Raw genomic sequence first — 15,266 nt, forward strand, 5'->3', positions numbered from 1 at the left:
AAGTTTTTCATTCACATTGGATTTATATTACCTCCAGTAGCTGAGGGTCTCTATACCTCTTAATAATACTTGCTGGGAAATACAAATTGGAAATTGCTATTGCGTTCAGGTCTTGAGGGTGGTAGTCCCTTTACAAGAGTTACTAGACTTCTGGCAATGCATACTCAATTGTGACCTCATGTCTTCTGTCAGCAGGCATGGCCTTTAAATCAAATATTGTCTGACTTTATCTAACAAGCTTCTTTCTTCCAGAATAGCTTTCTCCTGGTATGGTGCTTTCCCAATAAGAGTTAACCACAAATTTGTAAGCTCTGCTCTGTGACCTTAATTAGTTGATTAGTGTTCTCCCACCAGCTTGCATTGCTGCCCGAAATTGACACAATCCTTGTCAGTTACACACTTTAGTCTTTAGGTTTTCGCATATTCCTACCATTGAGGAATCAGTCTATCCTGCTGGAAAAAGAAATGTCATATACATGTACATTTTTTCAGTTTTTTACTGTAATTTACTTTAACACCATAAAGCTAAAGAGTTAACGTGTCCTCCTTTCTCCCTTTTCCAATTGTTCATATCTTTTGCCTATCCAGTTATCTACTAATCATACTCTTAAGTATCTAGTTGGTAATATGAAAGCATTGCTTCTGTTTTATCAATTGCTGCATTAAAAATACTATTTTTTCGCATTTTCTTGTCCACTGTCTTAAAAAAAGATTCTTAACCTCCAGAGTCGAATTTCCTGTTTTTAACAAGTCAACTAACATACCCCACCATCCATATAAGAATCTCTCTGAAGGTTGGTACAGTGATGGCCTCTAAAAGAAGTGAATAATGAATTTCTGTTTGAACAGCAGAGATATTTGGCATGATTTGAGACAGCCGGAATCTGTTGTATACATTTGCATTTTGTATCACTCAATGAATCATTACTGTCTTTTATGGAAGGTAACAAAAGCATTCATCATCAACAAATGTCCCTTTCTCTTGGGGAAAAATTGAATGGTTATTCATCTCTATTTTTAAAAAAAGTTCACCCAGTGTCACACTTTTTACAGATTATTTCATTTATGGGTGTCAGAAGCATGATTTGTGCTAATAAAACAATATCCAGTAGTTAATTTTATTTTTAAACAAGTAGTTTGATGTTCTCATAGCTGCCATTCATTGTTTAAAAGCCTGATGTCATGCAGACAGGGCTGAAAAAAACTGCTTTTGGTAACATTCTGTACAAGATGAATACATGCTTAGTTGTCTCTCAGATTTCTCATGTCTTTTGAAGATCATGGAGTCAGAATGAATTGCAAAAGTTTTTTTTTCATTTTTTCCATTGCAATTTTTTACTTTATGTATTAGTACTTAACAAGTCAAGCAAGCTGTGCAGGAATTAATCTGCTATTGCAAAAACTCCATATGATGATTACCCTGGCTGGATCCACAGCTCTAAAGATAGATGTAAAGATAGGCATAGAATTCTACATGGTATCTTGCAGTGAATCTTCTTTTACTATACACACTATTAAACATGATTTATGACCTTTTGTTCTAAGACAAATCACAGAATTACTAAACAGAAGCTTGTAACATCAGTTTCTAAAGGTTAGAGTCTCATCCACTAGAAATAAAAATATATTCTAATGCAATATCCCTCAGCAGGTTTAACCACAAGATACTAGATAATGTTTTCATAAAAAAATATTGTTTTTAAGGAAAAAGTGTGGTCCTACATAACAGTAGCAAAACGATAAAAAAGAATATTACTTAAATGCTGTAATTTCTACGTGGAACTTCAAAATGTGGAGCTAATTTTGAACTAATCACTTCATTTCAAAAAAGAGAATTTGAAATGATGATGATAATAATATGATATAATAATATATGATATATATAATGTATGTGTGTGTGTATGTATATTTATTTTTTATTTTTTATTTTATTTTGATTTGTCAATTGCTTACAAGTTAATAGGTATAAGTAAAAACATAGTTATGAGTACATGGACATATATATAAGAAAAATAAAAGAAACAATAGGACAGGGACGGCAGGCATGTTGGTGCGCTTATGCACGCCCCCTAGAGACCTCTTAGGAAAGGGGTCAGGTCAATAGTAGACAGTCTAAGGTTAAAGTTTTTGGGGTTTGGAGAAGAAACCAGAGTCAGGTAGAATATTCCAGACATTGACCAGTTTGTTGCTCAAGTCGTATTTCCTGCAATCAAGTTTGGTGCGGTTAACCTTGAGTTTGTATCTATTGTGTGCTCTTGTGTTGTTGTGGTTGAAGCTGAAATATTCATTGACAGGTAAGTCATTGCAATGTATGATTTTATATACCATACTTAAATCAGACCGAAGATGGCATAATTCAAGGTTTTCTAGGTCTAGAATTTCAAGTCTGGTGGCATAAGGTATTCTACAACGAGTAGAGGAGTGGAGAACTCTTCTTGTGAAATATTTCTGGACTTTCTCAACTATGCTAATATCAGATACGTAATGTGGGTTCCAGACTGATGAGCTGTATTCAAGTATTGGTCTAGCAAATGTTTTGTATGCTCTAGTTATTAGTGTGATAGTACCAGAGAAAAAGCTACGTAGGATTACAACTCTTAATGCCTTTTTGGCTATGTAGTTACAGTGGGCTCTAGCACTTAGATCATTAGAGATGAGTATTCCAAGGTCCTTTATAGAGCTTGGATCATCAACAAGGTCTTGACTATTCAGCCAGTATTTTATTTTCTGGGGTTTTTTTTTGCCAATATGTAAGACAAAGCATTTATTTGTTGAGATTTGATGTTGCCCTTTGTTTGACCATTCTGATACATAGTCAGGATCTTTTTGAAGGGTAGCAGTATTGTCTGTAGTATTGAACAGCTTTACATCATCAGCAAAAGAAACACATTTGCTCTTAATATGATCACAGAAGTCATTTATGTAGAATATGAAGAGGGTTGGTCCTAGAACACTGCTTTTGGGGACACCACTATTGACAGGACAGAATTTAATAGGACACCCCCAATTTTGACCATTTGTTGCCCAGGAATGCTTCTATCCAGTTATGCAGGTGTCCAGAGATACCATAAGATTTTAGTTTTAGGAGTAGTTTGTCATGTACCACTGAATCAAAGGCTTTACAGAAGTCTATGTAGATTGTGTCTATTGTTTTGCCCTTATTGAGTTGTGTAGTCCATATGTTTTTGAAGTGTAAGAGTTGCAGATTACAGGAAAGTTTTTTTCTGAAACCAAATTATTTATTGAGAGTAGGTTGTTTGTCTCTAAGTGGAGGATAATGGATTGGTTAATAATTGATTCCATGACTTTACAGGTGATGCAGCATAAGGAGATTGGTCTGTAATTTTCAGATAGGCTTTTTTGAAGTTGAGGATGACCGTGGTTTGTGACCATAGGTTAGGCAAGGAGCTGGTCCTGAAAGATTTTGCAAAGATTATGTTTAGAGGTTCTGCTATGGCAGTGGAAAGCTTTTTAAAGAAGTAGGCACATGTTCCATCCGGTCCAATAGATAGAGATGGTTTTAGATTGTGTAGTGCTTTTTCAACATTGTCTTCTGTAAAATTGATATATATTAGATCATTGTAGTTTTCTGTGGTCAGGAAATACTGGGCATGATCCATTGCTGTTTACAAATACTGAGCCAAAGAATGTGTTCAAGATGTTGGCTTTAATGGTGTCATTGTTGCAGTCTTTACCATTAGGTCCTATCAGGGCTGGGATGGACCTTGAGTCTTTTAGTTTGTTGTTTACAAAATTGTAAAAAGTGCGGGTGGAATTGGTGCGTAGAAGGTTTTCCTCTTGTTTAATGTGATAATTGGTGCATTCAGTCTTTATCTGGTGGCATAAATTTTTGTATCGGCTTTTGAAGTTGGCAACGTGACCAGATTTGTTTTTCTGCCAGAGTGATCTCTTTTTGGATTGAAGTTGTTATAGGTAATTTGTTTTTTTCTGGTTTTGGGAGTTGTTATTGGTACATATAGTTTGATGACTCTTTTGACTTCAAGTAAAGATATGTTGTAATGGTCTTCAACAGTATTGCATCCAGTGAATAGAGATTGCCAATCAAGGGATGAGAGATCATTGTCTATAAGATCATAGTTGCCTTTTTTGAAGTTATAATTGGGGATTACATCATTGTGATGATTTTTATGTGGGCGTTATGTTGAGACAAAAGTCAATCATATCGTGGTCACTGTTGGAAAAGGGTTCTTTAGTTTGTATTCTGTAAATTAAATTCAAACTATTGCAGAAGATGAGATCGAGGCAGTTGTTAAGTCTAGTATTGTTGGTTACTAGTTGTTCCAGTCCCAGATTTGTAACAGCATTGTAGAAGGTTGCATGTATGTATTTGTATGTATATAGAATAGAATAGAATATCCTTTCTGCTTTTGGGGGAGAAGGCATGAATATGAATTATTCTGGGGTGTGCGTGTGACTTCCTCCACAACTATGTCCCTGGAATACAGGCTTCCTCAAGTACCTCTAATTTAAATAAAAGACAAGATATAACTAATTTATTTCAGTGGTGAATAAATTAGTATATCTCACATATCTCTGAATAGCACACATTTAGGGAACAAATTAGAAAGTTTTCCAAACTTGGATAGGATTGCAATTTTCTATATTCCCAACTAAAGGAATTCCCAATGGTTGGGAAATATAAAAGCTACAGTGCCAACAAAACCAGAGGGCAGGAGGTCATAGAAAACTGCATTTAAGATTGGCTGTTCCTTAGAGGTCCTTTGGATATTTCCTGGAGATACCTGACTAAACAGGAGATAAGTTTTTTAAGAACACAAGTTTAGGCCTGATAATTTATCTAACTTATATTTATCTATTTATCCTTATTTGACTTACCTGACTTATGTTTTGCAAACTGTTGTATATGTATACATTTTATATAACAAATCTTCAAAATAACAAAAATCATTTTTGCAAGTTGGTAGGTACTTCTTATAATTCCTCTTCCCCAACAGATATGAAAATTACTGCACATATTATGTATAGCTAATTTTTTTTTAATCCATAGGAAGCTTTAGACCAATGAGAACAAATGCTTTCAAGGATCCATTTGTTATGCAACAGTTGATGATAGCTTTTACGTGTGGTGAGGCTGTCTTGTATATAAACATCACACTGCCAGCTTTTAGCCTTACACTGACAGGGTAGAAACAATCTGTTTGATCAGACCTAAAAAGTGTGAAATGAGAAGTACCGCACCAGTCCTTGAATGACACCATTTTTGGAAATGCATGATATGATTTATTAAGTCAGTAGCGCCTTCCAAATTGTCTGAAGGAAGTGAATGAAACATTTCTCATTGCTTTGTACAGCAATTACCCATCTTGTTTGCTGGAGGAAATGTTCATGACATGCTCTTGTGTGTATTAATTCTATTCCAAATTCTTGGATAATTATCTGTTTCCACGTTTGACACAAGGAGATATCAGTTTCATGATAATATGAAAAGTCTGACATTTCTTCATGAAGAGCAGCAAACAATCTCATTATTTATAGCAGCAAGGTCTTAGGTAGTGTCAAATTAATAAAACCACATATATTGTGCTATTGGAACTCTGGAAAAAAATGATTTGAACTTTCTGATAGAAAAGGAGGGGAAATCACATTTTTATGAATAGGAAAACAAGTGTTTAGTATTGAGACAACTATCATAATGACCAGAAGAGTCTAAAATGTATTCCTCTGATAATACCCAGGAAATTGCTTCAACAATTATTTTTCTGACACTAAGGAACTTGTGAAGGAGGAAAGAAATCAGAACATGAGTATTTATAACCTATAGAAGCAAAACGATTTCCAGAAGTTGTCTTTACATAGAGAAGTGTGTAGTTCATATTTATTAAACTGCCCTGGGAATGTCTGCTGGATACCAATATTAAGCACTAAGAGGCACCTAGAACTGCCTAATTCTTTAGCATTAGATTATGAAAGTAGATTATAAATTTCATCTTTTTTTCTCCATATAGTTAACCTTACACGTGAGTGGAATACAGAAAAAGTGTTACGCATCTCAATCCATATATTTCACCATAGAGAGGGACTTATAAATATACAGGTAGCTCTGTAACACAAGCACTTAGCTCATTATTTTCATTAACAATGTATGCATGTACTAAAGCCTTCCAAAAATTAATATGAATATGGACCAGATTACTTTATCTGAGTATCAGAAGCATGATTGATTAATTGGGGCTTCTATGCTGTTTTCTCTCCTAGAACCTCTCATAGAGCTTTCTTTAAAAGCCAGGTTTTAATGGCTCTCCTAAACCTAGCAAGATGCCTAATCTCATCTAACAAGGGAGATTCACTGATCCCAAAACAAATAAATGGATCATCGGATAAATCAACTCAGAATATTATCGAGGCATAAATAACCAGGCTCAAATTCTCCTGCTTTGGATGTGAAGCCATAGCTCTAGGGAGAAGATTATAGTACTGAAAAGAGTAGAAGGAGGAAAAAAAAGAGGTTGGAAGACCTGAAGGACCATGATCAGAAGAGATTATCCTACCTATCTAGTTGCTAAGAGTTAACACCATCTTAATGGCACATAATAAATCAATCAATCAAGATCACATGAAGTATTAATGCCACTTTATAATGCCTTGGTAAGACCACACTTAGAATATTGCATCCAGTTTTGGTCACCATGATATAAATAAGATGTTGAGATTCTAGAAAGAGTGCAGAGAAGAGCAACAGAGATGATTGAGGACTGGAGGTTAAAACATACAAAGAACAGTTACAGGAACTGGGTATGTCTAGTTTAATGAAAAGAAGGTCTGGGGTGACATGATAGCAGTGTTCCAATATCTAAGGGATTGCCATAAAGAAGAGTGGGCTAATCTATTGTCCAAAGCTCCTCAAGGCAGGACAAGAAGCAATGGATGGAAATTAATTAAGGAGAGAACCAACCTAGAATTCAGAAGAAATTTCCTGATAGTTAGAATAATTAATCAGTGCAATGACTTGCCTCCAGAAATTGTGGGTGCTTCAACATTGGAGATTTATAAGAAGAGATTGGACAATCGTTTGTCTGAAAAGGTATAGGGTTTCCTGCTTGAGCAGGGGTTGGACTAGAAGACCTCCAAGGTCCCTTCCAACTCTGTTATTCTGTTAAATATGAACATGTAATAGTTGGTTAACATGCAGGTATATGTCACTAGAGTCACTGAGTACAGAAAAATACATTGTAAGTTATATTTTAAGCAGTTTCCTATAACCAGAAACTGATGAAATGGTCACATTTAAGGGATAATTTGGATAGACTGAATTTTAGGTCTTTACACTTAAATTAGCAAATATTTTTCATAGAAAATACTATGGTTTTAACAGAACTAAGTTATTGTTCCCATTTACTTAAATATCTACAAATATTCTGTTATGTAGTCATTCTTTGGATAGATATCCACCAAGTTTGGAAAAGTTATATTTTTAAACAACAAAGGAACATTTAAAAAATATGGTTTCTGCATTAGTTAATATATCAGTAATATTAATAACATATTAAGCTGCCTTGATTTGGCCACAGACATTTTTCTCACAGCTACTTATTAAATATCAAGAAAAAGATAGCAGAATAACACTATGGTTTAAATAATAAGTCAGAATGTTTTCCAGTTAATATTAGCCTTGTGGTCCACTGAGAGTTCAGTGACCTCAAAAACTGATTAGCAATCAGGTTAACCACATGACATTATACCACTTCACATAGTGATTAGAGTCACACATTTCCCTAAACTCTGGTTTAGGGAAATGTGTGACTCTAATCACTATGCAGCTACAAAGAAGAATCCTACAGAAAAGGTGACAGAATGCTATACAAGCAGGCCAGAAATGTATTAAAAAGAGAGGGCAGAGCAGCAAAAAGAAGCTATTCTGAAAAGTTAAGGAATCAGTTCTCAACAAATGAACCAGCAAACCTGTGGAAAACTCTTAAAAACATCATTGGCTTCAGCAAACCTCCTTCCCAGGCAGAAGGAAAGCAATAACTAGCAGATGACCTGAACATGTTTTACTGCAGGTTTGATAGGAAACTACAGCCACCTATCTCCACAACCCATCTCAAACACACCAACAACAGCCAAGCCTCCTACAACTGACCTCAACCCATTGGGTTCACTACCTTTGGTAATCATAGAAAAAGAAGTGCAAGATCTTTTTCATAGACAAATGCCAGGAAAAGCACCAGGGCCAGACCAGATAACTCCTTCTTGCTTAAAAGTCTGTGTTGACCAATTGGCCCCCATCTTCACCCGAATCTTCAATAAATCACTAGAGATGTGCTATGTTCCTTCTTGCTTCAAATGCTCTACTACCATCCCAGTGCCAAAGAAGCCCTCCATCAGAGAACTGAATAACTACAGACCAGTTGCTCTAGCATCTGTAGTTATGAAAACCTTTGAAAGGCTAGTGCTGTCCCACCTGAAAACCACCATGGATCTGCTGTTAGACCCTCTGTAATTTGCATACCGAGCAATTAGATTGACAGATGATGCTGTTAATATGGCTTTGCACTACATCCTGCAACATCTTGAATCTTCAAAGACCTACACAAGGGTCCTCTTTGTAGACTTTAGTTCAGCAGTCAATACCATAATTCCAGACATTCTTCTAACTAAACTAAACCAGCTAGTGGTATCTGAACACATTTGTAAGTGGATCATAAGCTTCCTAACAGACAGGAAGCAGCAGATGAAGCTAGGCAGAATCACTTCTGCCAATTAGCACAGCCCCCCCTCCCAAGGCTGTGTGCTTTCTCCACTTCTCTACTAATTTATATTTAAGTAGTTTAAAAGGACAATCAGTAGGAACTGTCCAGGAGAATGTATACACTAATCAAGAGGCACAATGATTACCACTAATTGTATAGCAACCTTTTATAGGTTGCTGGACTTGCCGAACCAACTCAAAATTTATTGCTACCTGGTAGTGATCATCTCCTGATAACTTTAAATTTGTACTTTAATCTGAGATATATTAGTGGATAATCTTTCCAGAAATCTTAGAGGAAGATATTAGATCATCTTGCATAGAATGATAAAGAAAAGTAGTCATTCTCTTATGGTGACTGAACTTCACCCATCTTTAGCAGATTAAGCCATAATCAATTGTTTATGAGAAACTGATACAGGTCCATCAACACTATAGCATATCCAAACAAGTGTCCTCATATTTCCATAGTTCAAAATTTTGTTTTTTTTCTGGATGTGTTAAACGTGTCCTTATTATTTATTATTTATTACAGAATGAACTTCACCCATTACAGAGAATCATATAAGATAAAGAAGGAATATACGTTAATTGATAACAACAAAAACAGAATAGAAATGTAGCAAAAAATAATTTCAATAGCCAAATTCAACAATTCAACTGCTCCATAAGCAAGCAAAGGGTATACCAAATTAGACAGTGATAAATGTTAATAACCAAACACAGCTGAATAAACCTTACACAAATATTGGAGTAGAAACCATTATTCCTTCTAAGCCAACAAAGTACTTTGAAAAAGTCATTCTTCCAAAATATTTCAGAGAATTTACCATTATCTGACTGAATAATATTTATTCAATGATATTAGAAGGAAAGACCAGGGACAGCCTCTATAAAAATAGAACCCATTCTTATGGCCATAGAAACATAGGTATGTATCTTGTAGTGTTGGGAAAATGCCTGCTTCAGTTATGAACCAAAACAACAGGAGAGAAGATGCAATAAGTATCTCTTATTAGCACAACAATGATCATTGCCAAATAGCCACAAAGCCCACAAAGTTACAGGCTGTAAACCATCTGAAATGATACAAAAGAATGGTAAAAGGCCGTGTATTTTTTTTAATGTTTTTTTAAAATGCGGCTGTCCATCTTATCCCAAATTCTGGACAGCTCCCAATCAAGAATTAAAACAATATCAATTATAAGGCAACATAAACCCCACATTAAAACTATTAAAAATATAAACATTAAAACCAAAAAGTTGATATTAATTTTCCAATATGCTATCACCTTATTCTTTCCCAGTGCTTGGGGGGAAAGTTCATTGTTTTTTGGAAGGCTAGCAGGATAGATGTCTGTCAATCCTCAGGAAAGAGGGTTCCACAGGCAGAGACTGCCAGTTTAGTCTGTGCAATAGAGATGTGAAATGGGTAACTTTAGGAGCACTCATCACTGCATGAGTTACTGCCTTCTAGACCAATTGTTGCTTCTAGGTTGTCTTCAAGTCAGATCCATGTATACTGCATAGCAATAATCCAAAAAAGAGATGACCAAGGCTTGAGTGATTGTGAGAAAGGCCTCCTGGTTGAGGAAAAGATGCAATTGATGCAACAGACAAATCTATGCAAAGATCCCTGTATGTTTAGAAGGACCCCCAGATTGTATACCGCTCACTCCAGGGAACACATTCCAGGACTTTACAGCTTCTGGGCATTCACCCAGCACCATCAGAGCATCATCCGTCCAGCTGACAATACTGGGGCCCTACTGATAGATGACATTCCCCAGTAGTTTCATGTAGACTATAAAAAGATTAAAAGGCTGAAACCATGGGGCAACCCACACTGCAGGGGTCTAGGACCTGACATCCTCTTTCCAACCAACATTAATTGGAACTGGCCACAGAGGAAAAAAGAGAATCAATAAAACCCAGTGCCTGCTACTCCCAACTCCTGAAGCCAGTCCAGAAGTATACCATGGTTGATGGTACTTAAAGCCAACGAGAGCTCCAAAAAGGCCAGAATAGTTACACTATCTCTATCTTAACCCCCCCAAAGGTCATTGGCAAGTGTAACCAATGCTGTACTGTACTGTACTGTACCTCAGGCTGAACCTAGCCTGAAAAGATTCAGATAATGCACTTCTTACAGGCACCTTTGTATTATTTACTGTAGAGTGCACTAATCACTCTTTCAACAACCTTTCTTAAAAAAGAAAGGTTGAAGGCTAGATTAGAACTGTAAATTATAGTGTCACTTTTACAGTCAAAATGTAGCTTTCAGTACAGACATGAGCCGACTTCCTATGGACTGAATGGAACCTCTAAATTCTATATTTCTAAGGAGGTTCCAAGCCCAACATTTCTACTGATACTAGAATCTTCTAACATTAGCAATGTTCTTTATTAGGCCCACATATTGTCTTCTTTTTTTAAAATAAAGTTTTATTTGGGTTTTCACACATACAAAATATAAGTAAAACATCTTTTTTGAAAATAGCATGGTCCTGGGTTGAACTTCTTTATACAGACACAAAACTCAATTTCATGTTCCTTTTTGTGTTCTATTCCATATCTTATACTATTCTACATTTTCTATATAGTTTTTCCCCTTTTTTAATTTTCTCAATTTTATTTTGATTATCTCATCTCAATTCAAATAATTATATTTATACTTTTGTCTGTTCTGTTTCAATTTCATATTATCTTTTCTCATTAAACAAATTTTCTCCTGTAATTACTAATTGAAGTATGACACTTTTGTATCTTTTAATTACGTCCATTCAACTCTTATTTAAACTTCAATATATACCTTAAGGTTATGACCTTCAATATAATACATAATACATAACTTCCAATCAAATTCTGCTTGGTACATTCTTATAATACACACTATATTCTTTTTAAAAAAGAGAAGATTATAAATACATGTAATTATAAACCCTCATTCCATTCCAATTCAGTTCTATCATTAATAATAATTAAAATCTTAACATGTTTAACACTTCTTTGCAATTAAATATAATACTTCCTTAAAGACACATATAATCTCCATAATTAATTTTTCCCTTATTTCTCTTCATTGTTTTGTAAATCATTAAATAAATGATTTACAAAATGTAAATCAATGTTTTGTAAATAATTAAATATTCATTTTGTTACATTTATTTATTGACAAGCATTCCACTGAATTACGATAGCTATTTTATCAAACATTTTAATCATACATTGTTTCATATTTTCTAAAATTATTTTTGTTTATAATATAACAATACTATCTTATGTACCTTTGCAGAATCCCTTTTTCCATTAAATTTTCACCCATTATCTCTAAATAGGCCCTGTTTCTCTATATTTTGTTTCTGTTCTTTATAACTTCTTTTCCTTTCTTTCTTCCCTCTCATCTTCTCCCTCCCCTTTTTACCCCCTTGTCTCTCTACTTCTAATTCTGTCTTCTGAATTTCCCTCTTCTGCTGCTTTCTGATTTTATAATTATTTTTCACTCTGTTTTTTGGGGTTGTTTTTCCCAATCTTAAACTTTCCATTCTCTTTCCCCCCTTTCCTTTTTTCCCCCCACCTAAGATTACTTGTTCATTAAAGATGGCTTCTTCTTTGTCACAATCTTCTAACTCTCTCTCAGCCCTAAGAAAAAGAGAATGGAAAACCACGTCTTAAAATATTGCAAGAAAACTGCATGGGCTTTTCCAGGCAGCTTGCAATATTTTAAGAAGTGGTTTGCCATTCTCTTTTTCTTAGGGCTGAGAGAGAGAGAGTTACTAGTCCAAAGTCACCCAACTGGCTTCATGACTAAAACAGGACTAGAGAAACTTAGTTTCCTAGTTTCTAGCCTACTCCCATTGCTGAGAGTCAAGACTGACTTGAAGGCATAAAAAAGGGGAAGCAAAGGGAAATATAATGGTTGCATTTATTATGGGTATTAGTATTTCCTGTATGTTGAATTCACAAAGCTCTTAAAAGGATGTAGCAGGCCCATGGACAGTGATAGTACTGAGGTACTATTTATTCTTTATTTTAAATGGATTAATATTTTTTGTTTTTTGTTTTTATAATTTGTGAAGGCTCTGATAAATGCTGAGGGTTTGTTGTACTGTTCTAAATAAATGGATTCTCTCTGGATTGGACTGGACTACAACGTGATAAAATAAATAAAAAGTTCCATATTCTGGGTAAATCACTGATACTATTTAGCTGTGCTTTCACATATTGGTCCATGGCAGAAACAGGAACAGCTGTTATGTTAGCTTGGAAATCTCTTCAGCCACTTCCACTTGTCATGAAAGCTTATTAAAATTATTGAGAAAAGTGATAGTTGCATCATTGCTACTAGTGCACCTAAGCCATTAAGTCTGGTTGAAAAATTGGAATACTCCAAAAGGTTACTGAAGCATTTTACAATTACCAAAATTAATGTTCCCTAATTACATACTGCATAAGAAGAAGGAAAATAAGGAATCATTTTAAAGAACTTTGCATAATTTTTACTACTCTGGTTATCCAAGCAGGAAATACATTTATTTTAATAGAATTAACAATTTTAGGTTAGAGGACGGACTGCAGACTATTACTGATATGTGCTACAGCCTCTTAGGATTTTAGTCACTTGGATACATTGCATGGGAAGATTATGATTTTCTTGATTTGCTGGGGAATCTCAACTCAATATTAATTATTACATGAGATCTAAACTTATTTAGATAAATGGTTTTTTTTAAAAAAAATAAAATATTAGAAGTCCCTGTTCCTGTTGCTTGATTTAAAAAGTATTTATATAGCTAGTAGAATTTGATTTTGGAATCACACATAGGTGCAAAGGCAGAAGCTGATATTATTGGAATGGGATCATGTAAATGAAATTATAGATTCTTAATTAATAGACATCAGCTATGTCAGCTATATCAGTATGTCCCCACTGAAAGCATGAATGCAGAGATGTTTCCTGCCACTTTCATAAGTTTTCATAATTCAAATATACAAATAAAAACTGTTCTGATGTTTAAAGTGTTTTGGGTGGCAGTAATTTAATCTTACATATATTGTAATAATGGACTGTCAGGGTTGTAGCCCTCAGCATTATCTAAGATTTTCCTGCAATATATTTTCTCCTCTAGCTATGTCAAATATTAACCCCAGCTATATCAACTATTAATCCTCTTTTTTTTATTTCTTCATCCCACCTTCCACCTTCTGAATTAACTGACTAACCATCCCTCATTCATTTAGTAGTTTTGTTGAAATGAGATCCTAAATTTCTTGGCTCTGGATATGCTTATATTATTTTCAAGAGTGACATCTCTAAATATATAACCTGGAATATCCACCTGTCATGATAAATGATAGACAATTTGGAAAATATTGTAAAAAAAAGTTTTTCCCAGCATGAAGAGTTGTGCCTGAGCTAGAGGATATTGTGTAAAAACTCTACTTAATCTAACTTCCCCCACATTATTATCATCTCAAAATTATACTTTTAAACAAAAATGTCACTTGCTGTAATTATCCCATTGGACTGCTTCAATTATTTCATCACTCAGTATAAGTGGAGAGATTGGCATATTAAGCAGGTATGGTACACCGTCTACATAGTAGTTAATGATTATTTTTAATAAGAAAGCACTGGCTGACTTTGCTTGGTACATAGCTCAGAATTTTCTCTCCAGTGTAATTTGATGAGGTTAATTCTACACAAACTATACCAAGATAACAAAAGATGCGAGCTTTTACCACAGATGTATGTGTAGAAATCACTAGAGTGAAAGACTGTAAGTAGGAGTGAATAAAATGGAACTGTAATAAAGAGCCTTCTGGTGTCACTTTTATCATTAAAAGTCTTGGATTAATATTAAAAGCACAGCTGAGGTACCTGTGGTTTGAAGTGCTTGAGAGACTGTCTTAATTGCCTCAATCTGCTGTTCCTCTCCAATGTATTTGGAAAGGTTCAGCAAGGAATGTGTTTTTGCTGATGAGCTTCTCTGCATCTTGTAAAGCAGACATGTTTTGGCTTGTGTGTCAGATGTTGCTATTGCTAAAAGTTAAATGTTTGAGAAAAGGAAATGAAGGGATGAATAATAATGAAATCCCCCACACAGCACAGATTATGTTACCTCATTGGGTAATGAAACATCTGCAAATAACAAAGCTCAAAGAGCATCAAGAACTCCACTGCAACACAATAACTATTCTTTATAAATTTCTGTTTCTCTAATATAGATCATATTATTAATTAAATCTATAACTTGTATTTTTTCTTCATTATGAAATAAATCTTCTATATAGATGTATTCACTGATATTTCATATTAAACTTGATGTTTTAAATCATATCAAGAATTAAAAGAGGCTTAAAATATGTAAAAAATGTTGCTTTAAAAATTTGCAATCAGAAGGCGGTTCTGTTGAGATTTCCTCCTTTACTGTAATCTATAGTGATTATCTTTTGAAACAATAAGGGCTAATTGTTGGTTTTGTGTTTTATGAGTTGCCAATCTCTCAAAAATAATAGTAGTTAAAAACAATTT

General features: G+C 34.5%; 1 protein-coding gene across 2 annotated transcripts in view; it reads right to left on the bottom strand.

The window, feature by feature from the left end:
- The window catches only part of LOC113436827 (glypican-5-like), a 358,073-nt gene that overhangs the window by 89,569 nt on the left and 253,238 nt on the right, over nt 1–15,266 (bottom strand). The gene's annotated exons all lie outside the window — the stretch shown is intronic.

Source organism: Pseudonaja textilis, chromosome 4, assembly GCF_049901715.1.
Source record: "Pseudonaja textilis isolate UNSWEBS1 chromosome 4, rPseTex1.2, whole genome shotgun sequence".
In the NCBI taxonomy this organism is placed as follows: domain Eukaryota; kingdom Metazoa; phylum Chordata; class Lepidosauria; order Squamata; family Elapidae; genus Pseudonaja; species Pseudonaja textilis.